Source organism: Onychomys torridus, chromosome 1 (genome assembly GCF_903995425.1).
Source record: "Onychomys torridus chromosome 1, mOncTor1.1, whole genome shotgun sequence".
Classification (NCBI taxonomy): Eukaryota; Metazoa; Chordata; class Mammalia; order Rodentia; family Cricetidae; genus Onychomys; species Onychomys torridus.
In genome coordinates this window covers 165,619,186-165,630,261 of record NC_050443.1, presented here as the reverse complement: position 1 = coordinate 165,630,261, position 11,076 = coordinate 165,619,186, and the positions used below count along the sequence as shown (strand labels likewise).

The 11,076-nt window shown below is 42.5% G+C and overlaps 1 non-coding gene across 1 annotated transcript; it reads right to left on the bottom strand.

Moving 5' to 3' along the window:
• Positions 1–4,303: 4,303 nt before the first annotated feature.
• Positions 4,304–4,410, bottom strand: LOC118576787. Its single transcript, XR_004943998.1, has one exon. It is a non-coding gene; the product is annotated as a U6 spliceosomal RNA (small nuclear RNA).
• Positions 4,411–11,076: the final 6,666 nt, after the last annotated feature.

Genomic DNA, 11,076 nt, shown 5'->3' with positions numbered 1-11,076 from the left:
CTTTTTTTTTTCCTGTAGGTCTTCATATTTAGTAAGCATGTCTGAAAATATTTCTTTCTTTCCACTGTTACCCCTTCTAGCATCTCTTCCTATGAACATATCAATGGATAGTTTTGTCTTTGAGGCATATATATATATATATATATATATATATATATATATATATATATATATATATATATATATATATTTACTTATGTATTTTGGTCTTGGGGGGGTGGTGAGACAGGGTTTCTCTGTGTAGGCCTGGCTGTCCTGGAACTCACTCTGTAGACCAGGCTGACCTTAAATTCAGAGATCTACTGCCTCTGCCTCCAGAGTGCTGGGATTTAAGGATTAAATTGTCACCACTGCTCGGCAATTGCTACATTTATTGAGTTATTTTCTTCAGCCATTGTATTTTTCATAATATTTGATTTGGTTATTTATCCTGCCTCCTATAACCCAACTAAATGATTTTATTCTCTTTCTAGATATTTGACAATGTGTACAGACAATTTCGAAAAAGTTTTTGGCATCTAGCACATACAGTTCAGCAGTGCTGTTAAACATACTAAATGCACAGGACACCACTTCCTCACAAGCACTTTTTTCATGGCCTAGAACTATCCAACCCAAAAATGTTGGTGTTGCCAAGTTAGCAAGACCCTGATGTAACAATTATGAACAGTTCTGGGTTTTTGTTTTTGATGGCATCTCACTGTGTAGCTCAAGCGGGATTGTGACTTAACCATCTTCCTATCTCAGCCTCTCTAGTTCTTAGAGTTATTACAGACATATCTCACTGTGTAGCTCAGGCTGGCTTGTGACTTAACCATCTTCCTATCTCAGCCTCTCTAGCTCTTAGAGTTATTACAGACACATCTCACTGTGTAGCTCAAGCGGGATTGTGACTTAACCATCTTCCTACCTCAGCCTCTCTAGCTCTTAGAGTTATTACAGACATATACCACTACTCTCAGCCAATATGAACTTTTTGGTTGTTGTTGTTTTCAGAGACAAGGTTTCTCTCTATAACAGCCCTAGCTGTCCTGGAACTCACTACATAGACCAGGCTGGCCTCGGACTCACAGAGATCCACCTGTCTCTGCCTCCTGAGTGCTGGGATTAAAGATGGATACCGCCATGCCTAGCTGTGAACTGTTCTCTCTTTTTTTTTTTTTCCAGAGCTGAGGACCGAACCCAGGGCTTTGCACTTACTAGGCAAGTGCTCTATCACTGAGCTAAATCTCCAAACCCGTGAACTGTTCTCTTTAAGAATATGAGTTTGGGACTGAAGAGATGGCTCAGCTGCTCTTCCTGAGGACCCAGGTTCAATTCCCAGCACCCACATGACAACTCACAACAGGCTGTAACTCCAGTTCCAAGGGATTCAACAAGCAAAACACCAATGCACATAAAATAAAAATGAAAAATAAATACTAATATTAAAAAAAAACAGGCAGTAGTAGCTGCGCACGCCTTTAATGCCAGCACTCAGGAGGCACAGGCAGGTAGATCTCTGAGTTTGAGGCCAGCCTGGTCTCCAGAGGTAGTTCCAGGACCACCAGGGCTACTCAGAGAAACCCTGTCTCAAGAAACAAAAAGCAATAACAACAACAACAAAAAGAATATGGGTTTCTTAGTGGGGTACCCACCAGGAGAAGACTGCTAGGACATGGATATAAGCCAATAGAAAATCTATTAGCAGGGTTGGGGATTTAGCTCAGTGGTAGAGCGCTTGCCTAGCAAGTGCAAGGCCCTGGGTTCAGTCCTCAGCTCTGGCAAAAAAAAAGAAAAAATAAAAAAAAAAAAAAAAAAAAAGAAAGAAAATCTATTAGCTAGCCACTGACTACACTGGGTGCTCAGGATTCCAGTGTAGCACTAAGCCTTTCTCACAGTGATCTTTTAAGCATAAAAACCATGTCCTGGGTTGACATACTTCAGTTAACAAGGACAGTTGGCCAGAAGCAGAGCTATGGAAGCCAGAAAGCAAGGTTAGTACACATAGAGACTTGTCCACAACTGTGGACTTTGATGAGTTAGGTCTTTGTTTTCATTTTGGCAGGTGGTGCTGTCTATGAGCTGAGTTATGGCCTGAATGGTTACTTCCACCATGGAGTCAGTTGTGTTAAGGTCTGTGGCCCTGGTACAGGTTATCTTATTTAGATCATTTTTCTATCTGACACATTTATTCTGATGCATCTAGTTTAGTTTTGTTTTTGTTTTGCTTCAGTTGGAGTTGAATTTCTATCTGTATTTCATTATATTTCTCTGTGAATTTTCAGATTCTTTGGTTAATTCTCCCCATGCACACACCAGCATACATTCACTGGATTCTGTACATGAAGGAAGATGTGCATAATTCAGAAATCTTTGTGTAGTCTGTCCCTAAATGTCTTCCCAGAGGAAGATGGGAGTCAGGCATGAAAAGCTTTTCTCAAGCGTGGTCCCCTTGGAAGCACAACTCTGCCACTTTGAGTAGCTGTCACGCACACAAAGGAACACACAGGATTTCTGCTGTTTCTACAGTTCTGCCCATTTCTGTGCCCTCTTCATGTGTGAGTGTAGGGTAGCCAATCCTACACATGTGTATTATCATATCTGTTTCCCGCTACATTGTAACTTTTGCTGACCACACACTCCATTTAAAAATCACCTTTACCTTGCTAGTTGGTAAAAGCAAGGGACCTGGGTGCAAAGGCTGAGGGAAGCCAGAAAAGATCCAAGAAGACTAAAACTCTTGAAGGTCCTAAAACAGTCTGAGCAACTGTTACTTCAGTTGGCTGCCCACCAGAGCTAGAGGTAAAACCCTCTCGCTGAAGACTCCACATGCCTTAGTCTCAGGACGTAGAGTAATCTAGCTACAACTGGTTTGGAGGCTTCCTCCCCTGCTCCTTAGCCCTCAGCTCAAAAGGGGCTATGCAGACTGCTGGGTATGGCATAGTACACTCTTGAGCTCACAACAGCTATGAATAACTACACAAGACAGACAGGAAACAGCCTCTCAACACCTTATCATGGGAGGTATGGGGGATCATTGCCCCCACTTCCCTGAGAACTTATACACAGTTAACAGTTAATGACTGTTGAGGTATATAAGTGTTTTGCCTGAATGTATGTCCGTGATGCCCTTGGAGGCCAAAATTGAGCATTGGATCCCCTGGACCTGGAGTTACAGATGGTTATGAGCCTCTATGTGGGTAATGGAACCCTTCTAAGGAAGAATGGCAAATGCCATCTCTCCAGCCCCTGCCTAGCTCTCTATGAAAACAAAAATCCTCCACTCTTTTTTGCTTGCTTTCTTTTCTTTTCCTTTTTTTTTTTTTTTTGTTGTTGTTGTTGTTGTTTTGTTTTTTGTTTTTCGAGACAGGGTTTCTCTGTGTAGCTTTGGAGCCCAGCCTGGAACTCTTTGTGTAGACCAGGCTGGCCTCGAACTCAGAGAGATCTACCTGCCTTGGCCTCCTGAGTGCTGGGATTAAAGGTGTGCGCTACCACCGCCCGGCTCCCTTTCTTCTTAAAACCATAGTTCTTCCTGCCAGATAGGCACATGTTCCTCCAGGAGCTTGAGATGCATGTCTAGTTCCTGCTCCCCTGCCCTCCATTGCCACTGTGGATTTGCTTGTGGCTTGGTGTGGGTAAGAGTGGAAAAACAACCCAATGAGAACTTGGAATCTTCTCCCTGCTCTCTTACGGGAGCCCTCTTCTTGCCTCTCTAACATTTTTTTTTCCTTTTCAGTACCTAGGCCTTGCACATGCCAGGAGACTACTTTACCACTGAGCCGCTTGCTCAGCCTTTATTTCTTGGTGGTGGTCTCTGTGTGTGTACATGTTCACATGTATATTCAAATGTGCATGCAGGGACACTACATGTGTGTGCATACAGAAGAGAGGGGTGGATGTTTACTATTGTCCCCACTTTCTCTCCACCTTACTTTTTGAGACTGGGACTCTTTGTCTCTCTTTGTTTTGTTTTCTTGGAAACAGGGCCTCTCTGTTACATTGCTCTGGCCGTCCTCGAATGTAGGTCAACAATCAGCTCCCAAATAAAGACACGGAGACTTATTATTAATTATGAATGCTCAACCTTAGCTTGGGCTTATCCCACTAGCTCTTTTAACTTAATTTAACCTGTTTCTATTCATCTACATTTTTGCCTCAGGGCTTTTACCTGTCTTTCCTTCTGTATGTCCTACTTTCCTGCTTCCTCTGGGTCTGGCTGGCTGGACCCTGGCATCTCCTTGGTGTCTCTTTTTCTTTTTCTTCTTCTTCTTTTTTTTATTTTTAGAAATTTTAACTTTATATTTATTGAGTTTCATAGATAAAAAATATGGACCGCTTCACAAATTTGTGTGTCATCCTTGTGCAGGGGCCATGCTCATCTTCTCTGTATCGTTCCAAATTTAGTATATGTGCTGCTGAAGCGAGCACGTCTCTTTTTCTTTTTTCCTTCCCCAGCCTAAATTCCTTCTTCTACTTACTCTCCTTGTCTGGAAGTCCCACCTATACCTCCTCCCTTGCTATTGGCTGGTCAGCTTTTTATTAAACCAATCAGGTGCCTTAGACAGGCAAGGTAAAGCAGCAACACATCTTTACATAATTAAATAAATAATCCACGCACAACATAAACAAATGCAACACATCTTTACATAGTTAAGCACATATTCCACAACACTGGAACTTGCTTGTAGACCAGGCTGGCCTCAAACACAGAGATCCATCTGCCTCTGCCTCCCAAGTGTTGGAATTATAGGTGTGCATCTCACCACATCCAGCAAGACAGTGTCTCTCAAGGAACCTGGGACTCACCAATTTGGCTAGGCTTGTTGGCAGCAAGATTCTGAGATCTTCCTCCCTCCCTTTGCCCTACTGGGATTACAAGTGTGTGCTTCCACACCTGGCATTTCATTTGGGAACTGAAAACCAAACTCAGGTATCCATGCTCATATGACAAGCATTTTACTGAATGAATCATTTCTGCCAGCCCCTTTTTAAAATTTTTGTTAAAGTCAATTTTTGGAGGGCTAGAGAGATGCACTAGCAATTAAGAGCATTTGCTGCTCTTGCAGAAGACCCAGATTCAATTTCCAGCACCCACATGGTGGCTCACAACCATCTGTAACTCTAGTTCCAGGGGATCTGACACCCTCCTGACCTCAATGGGTATCAGGCATAGATGTAGTTCACTTATATACACAGGCAAAACATTCATACACATAAAAGTACATACATAAAACCTAAAATAATTGCTGGGTATAGTGGCACATGCCTTTAATACCAGCACTAAGTAGTCAGATGTAGGTGGATTTCTGGGAGTTCAAGGCCAGCCTGGTCTACATAGTAAATTCCAGGATAGCCAGAGCTATACAGTGAGAATCTGTCTCAAGGAAAAAAAAAATTAAATTTTTTTTATTATAGTGTGTATAATGGGACAAGAGTGTACACAGCACATGTGCAGAGACCAGAAGACCACTTTGTGTAGTCCATTCTTTCCTTCTGCCTTTACAGAGGTTTCAGGAATTGAACTCAGGTCACCCAGGCTTGCACAACAAGTGTCCTTACCCACTGATTCATCTTGCTAGCCCCTCTTCTTTAATTTTTTTTTTTGTCTTTTTGTTTTTTGTTGTTTTTTTTTTTCCAAGACAGCATTTCTCTGAGTAGCTTTGGCCATCCTGGGTCTAGTTCTGTAGACCAGGCTGGCCTTGAACTCAGATGTGCCTGCCCCCCACCCCCCACCCCAGTGATGGGATTAAAAGTGTGTACCACCAGCCTTCCCTTTACCCTGCTCTCCTATTTAATTTTTATTTTGAGTCAGGGTGCAGCCAGATTTTCCCAGCTGGCTCTTGTACTCCAGATGGGCCTTAGCTTTTGACCCTCCTGCCTCAGCTTCTTGACTGGCTAGGATTATAGGTCTTCACTACCAGGGCCAACTTCCTCAGACCTTAGTAAAGGAGTTCTGTGTACCATGATACAGGCTAGGCCTTAGCTTGTTTGGAGTTCAGGCCCAGGGACACCAGCAGGGAGCCTCAGTAATGGTTAAAAGAGTCAGACACTGAATTCTGGAGGTAGGCATGGTGGCACATTTCTGTAATCTCTGCAGTTGGGAAGTAGAGGAAGGAGAATTAGGAGTTCAAGATATCCTGGGCTACTGATACTTAAAGAATCAGAAACCATCCTAGGCTATTTGAGACTCTGGCTCAAAACAATAACAACAAAAGAAACAAACAAAATCCCAGGGCCCACACCTTTAATTCCAGCACTTAGGAGGCAGAGGCAGGTGGATCTTCTGTGAGTTTGAGGCTGGCCTGGTCTATAGAGTGAGTTCCAGGACAGAAAAGGCTAATACATCAGAGAAACCCTGTCTCAATAAACAAAACAAAAAAACCCAAAAAGAAAGAAACAAACAAAAAACTATGAATTCTAGCCAGGTGTGGTGATACATACTTTTAATAACAGCACTCTGGAAGCTGATAGATCTCTGAGTTTGAGGCTAGCCTGCTCTATATAGCAATTTCCAGGACAACCAGGGCTATATGGTAAGATGCTATCTCAAAAGTAAAATAAAACAAAACCCAAACAAAAACAACGAAAAAGCTGAGTTCTTGTTTCCTTTGTCAAGTTGGCTGTTAATATTTATATTCTAGAGGCCTCAGAAGTCATTATGATTCTAGAGTTTTTATCTGAATTCCACTGTAAAAACAGGATGAAGTGTTTTACCATTTTGACCACAACTCAGTCTCATTGTCTTTTTATTTAAATTTGTTTGTTTGTGAGTGTAAGGACATGGGTGCCACAGCACATATCTTGAGGTCAAAGGATAATCTGGGGACACTAGTTATCTCTGTCTACCTCATGGGTCCTGGGGAGCAAACCCAGATTAAAGGGACTGCCAGCATCTTCACTGTAAGCCATTACACCAGCTGCTCAATGCCCGTTCTGATTTATATTCCTTGCAAAGTTAGAGAATTTAAAAGTCGTTGTATTTTTAGAGAGACCCTTTTCTTTCTTTCTTTCTTTTTTGTTTGTTTGTTTGTTTGTTTTGTTTTGTTTTTCAAGACAGGATTTGCGCCTTTCCTGGAACTCACTTGGTAGCCCAGGCTGGCCTCGAACTCACAGAGATCCGCCTGGCTCTTGGGGAGACCCTTTTCATGTTGCTCTTTATTACTAAGTTTTGAGTGATATAGTGATGAGTGTAGCTGAGTGGTAGAATGCTTGTCTAATGTGCGTGGAGCTCTGAGTTGATCTCTAACCCTATAAACAAAGAAAGTGGCCCCTGTCTCCTCTCAGAAGAGTCTATCCAAAAGGGCCTGTCAATCATCTGGACAAAAAAAAAAAAAAAAAGCCCTCGAGGAAAAGCTGCTTGTTTTAAAAGAAAATTTTAAAGTTGTATAAAGCTGGAAGCTAGAGAGATGGCTCTTTGGTTGAGAACATCTACTGCTCTTCCAGAGGACCTGAGTTTGGTTCCCAGGACCAATGTTGGCTCACAACTGTCTGTAACACTAGCTTCAGAAGATCCAAGACCTCCAGCCTCCTAGAGTACCTGTGGTCACATGTACATACTCACATGCAGATACATACACACATATATACATAATTTAAAATAATAAAAACAAGTTGTCTAAAAAGAAATAGTATAAAGACTGTTTGACATGTATATCTACACAATGGTCACTGTCCATCTTCACTCCTTATATTAGCTTGCTCTTCATTTCTGGGATAAAACACCAGCACCAAAGGTTTATGTCAACTTATAGTTTATAGTCCATCATGGAGGGAGTCAGGGTGAGAACTCAAACCAGGAACCTGGGAGCAGGAGCTGAGAGCCCATGGAGGTGTGAGTGTGTCCCTTATTGGCTCGCTCCTCATGGCTTGCTCAGTCTCCCAGGAGTGGCACTGTGTGTAGTACATTAGCCCTCCTACATCAGTCATTAGTCAAGTTCCCACAGACTTGCCTGAGGACCAGTCTAACAAAGTTTCCTCTTTGGACATCTCCTTGTGTCACGTTGACAAAAAAAAAAAAAAAAAATCTACCCAGGACAACTCTTTGGAGTGTGCTCTGCTCTGCAGTAAACTGCCTACATTCTAGCTTATACACTAACAAATTACAGTCCATATTACAAGTAGTATATGGAGCTAATTGGAAGATGATCTGACTCTGACCCTCGGGACCCTCCTGAGGGTGGAGAAGGAGAGAACTAACTATAGAGTTGTCCTCTCACACACTCTGTGGTAAATGCACCCCCTAACACACACACCCATACATCATGCACTCATGCACACACACACAATAATAATGCTAATAATAATAAAGTTGGAAAAAGTATTCCAGAAGTCGCACAGCTTCTAAAAGCCTAGTAATCCTCTGAAAATACATATAAGATTCAGTAGCAGGTGAGGGCCAGCTGTGGTGCATGCCTTTAATCCCAGTGCTGGGGAGGCAGAGACAAATGAATCTCTATGAGTGTGAGGCCAGCCTGGTCTACATAGTGAATTCCCAGCCAGCCAAGGCTGAATAGCAAGTACATGTCTCAAAAAACAAAACAAAACAAAACAAAAAACCCATAGAAACAAACAAAAAACAATGGCTATCTTGCTATATAGCCAGTCACAACTGTGTCTCAAAAGTCAGTCCTCCAACAATGAAGCCAGATGCAGGTATGTCATAAATCCTGTTGTTTGTACAAAGCGATGTGACAACCTGGCACATTATGGTCCATTGCCCCAGGTACACACACCAAAATCATCAATCATTGACAGAAAATAAACACTAAGATGACCACAGCTCCAGGGCTTTACCAAGAGTCAGTCATAGTTCTAGATTTCCTTGAAGATAGAAAAGAATAAGCAACTTCGTCTGCTTTTAAACTTTTCTCACTAGATGACTAACCATTGCTCCTCAGTATTTCCGTGAAAAAGTCTGTCTACCTCGGCGACTTGAGATGCCACGCTTCTTTTTGACATTCTAGAGACAGGAACAGCAAGGCAGTTCACACCTGTGATTCCAGCACTTGAGGCGCTGGGCAAGACCGTCACTGTGGTTCAGTGCTACACAGTGAGTTCCAGGTCGACATGGGCTACAGAGGAAGATCACACCTCAGAAAAACAAAGCAGAGGCTGCATGTGGTGACATGCACCTTTAACCCCAGCATTCAAAGGCAGCCAGGTCTCCGACTTTGAGGCTAGCCTGATCTACAGAGTGAGTTCTAGAATAGCCAGAGCCAGCAGAGAAACACTGCCTCGAAAAAAAACAGAAACAAACAAACAAACAACAGGGCTAGTGAGGTAGCTCAGAAGATAAAGGTGCTGGCTGCCAAGCCTGATAACCTGAGTTCTGTCCCTGGGACCCACATTTGAACGAGAAAAGCAGCTCCATCATGCTTTCCTCCACCTTTGTTCATGTGTGCCTGTGCACATACACATAGACACAATAAATGTCATAAAAGCTGAAAAGAGCCGGGCAGTGGTGGCACATGCCTTTAATCCCAGCACTTGGGAGACAGAGCCAGGCAGATCTCTGTGAGTTCAAGGCCAGCCTGGTCTCCAAAGTGAGTTCCAGGAAAGGTGCAAAGCTACACAGAGAAACCCTGTCTCAAAAAGAAAAGGCTTCTTCCCCTCTGAATTATCTTGGCACCCTTGTCAAGGATTCTCATGACTTAAATTGAGACTTCTCAGTTTTATTCCAATTGATCTATGTGGCAATTTTTAAAATTTTGTTTGCTTTTTTTTTTTTTAAAGAAGAAAGGATTTACTTTGACTCATGGCTTCAAGATTTCTGTAGTTTATGGTGAAGCATCTCTGTGGTATCAAGAGTGTGTAACCTAACTCCTCATGTTCCAGGAAGCAGAGAACTCAAACCAGAACCAGAAGTGAATATCTTTCAAACTTGCCTCCAGTAACCAACCCACTAGCTAGGCCTCACAACCCAAAGGTTCCTAACTCCTAAAATAGGACCACCAATCGGGGACCAAGTATTCAAACCCAAACTTGCAGAGGGACCTTACATATTCAAACAATAACATTCTGCCTCTAGGTTCTTGGGCTACCTCATATGAAAAGTGTGTTTAGTCCAATTTTAGGAAGCCTCCAAATATTTTAAAAAATATTTTATTTATTTTTATTTTTTATATTTAGGCATGTTTTCCCTGCATATATGTATGTGCACCATGTGCATGCCTGGTGCCCAGGGAGGACAGAAGAGGGCATCAGATCCTCTGGAACTAGAGTTGTAGATGGTTGTGAGCAGCCATGTGGGTGCTAGACCAAAGCAGGGTCCTCTGTAAGAGCAGCAAAGTGCTTAACAACTGAGCCATCTCTCCAGCCCAAGACGCCTCCATGTCTTCATAGTCCCAATAGTGTTCAAAAGTCCAAGGAGAGTGGCACACAGCCTTTAATGGTACGGTCTTGAGACAGTCACCTTTTCTCCGCTTTTGAGATAGGGTTGTTGAAATGCTGCCCAGGTGGCTCTCAAATTCCCTATCCCGGCCTCCTGAGCGCTGCAATTAATAAAGGTGTCTTCACAGTTGGCTTATGTGGCTATTCTTATCAAAGCTGTCCTCCAACTTTTTCCCAGAAATCTTTTTGACTAATCTGGGTCAGGTTTTTGTTTTTTTGTGGGGGGGGGTTGCTAGAGATGAAGCATGGCCTCACATGGGGTAGGCAAGCACTCTACCTTTGAGCTATTATTATCTTCGCTCCAGCCATTTTCTTTTTCATATTGATCCACTGCCTTTAACTGGATTTGGAATGGTTCTTATAAACTTCTACAATGGATGTTTGTTTTTACTATTATTATTTATTTTTGTGGTGTTGGCACACACGAGCCTTGAGCACAAGCGGCAGTTCCAGAACAACTTTTGGGAGTCGGTTCTCTCCTATCACGTGAATACTGGGTATTGAACTCAGGTAATTATGCTTGGCGGCAAATTCCTTTACTCTGCTGAGCCATCTTAACTTTTGTTTTGTTTGTTTTTTGAAACTTAGCTTGGATAGATGCCATTAGCCACGGAAGGAAACACGTAATTACTACTCAAAATGAAATCATCATTCCTAATTCAACACCACAAGGCGTCTAGAGTTCAAATCTCAATGAATAAGCTG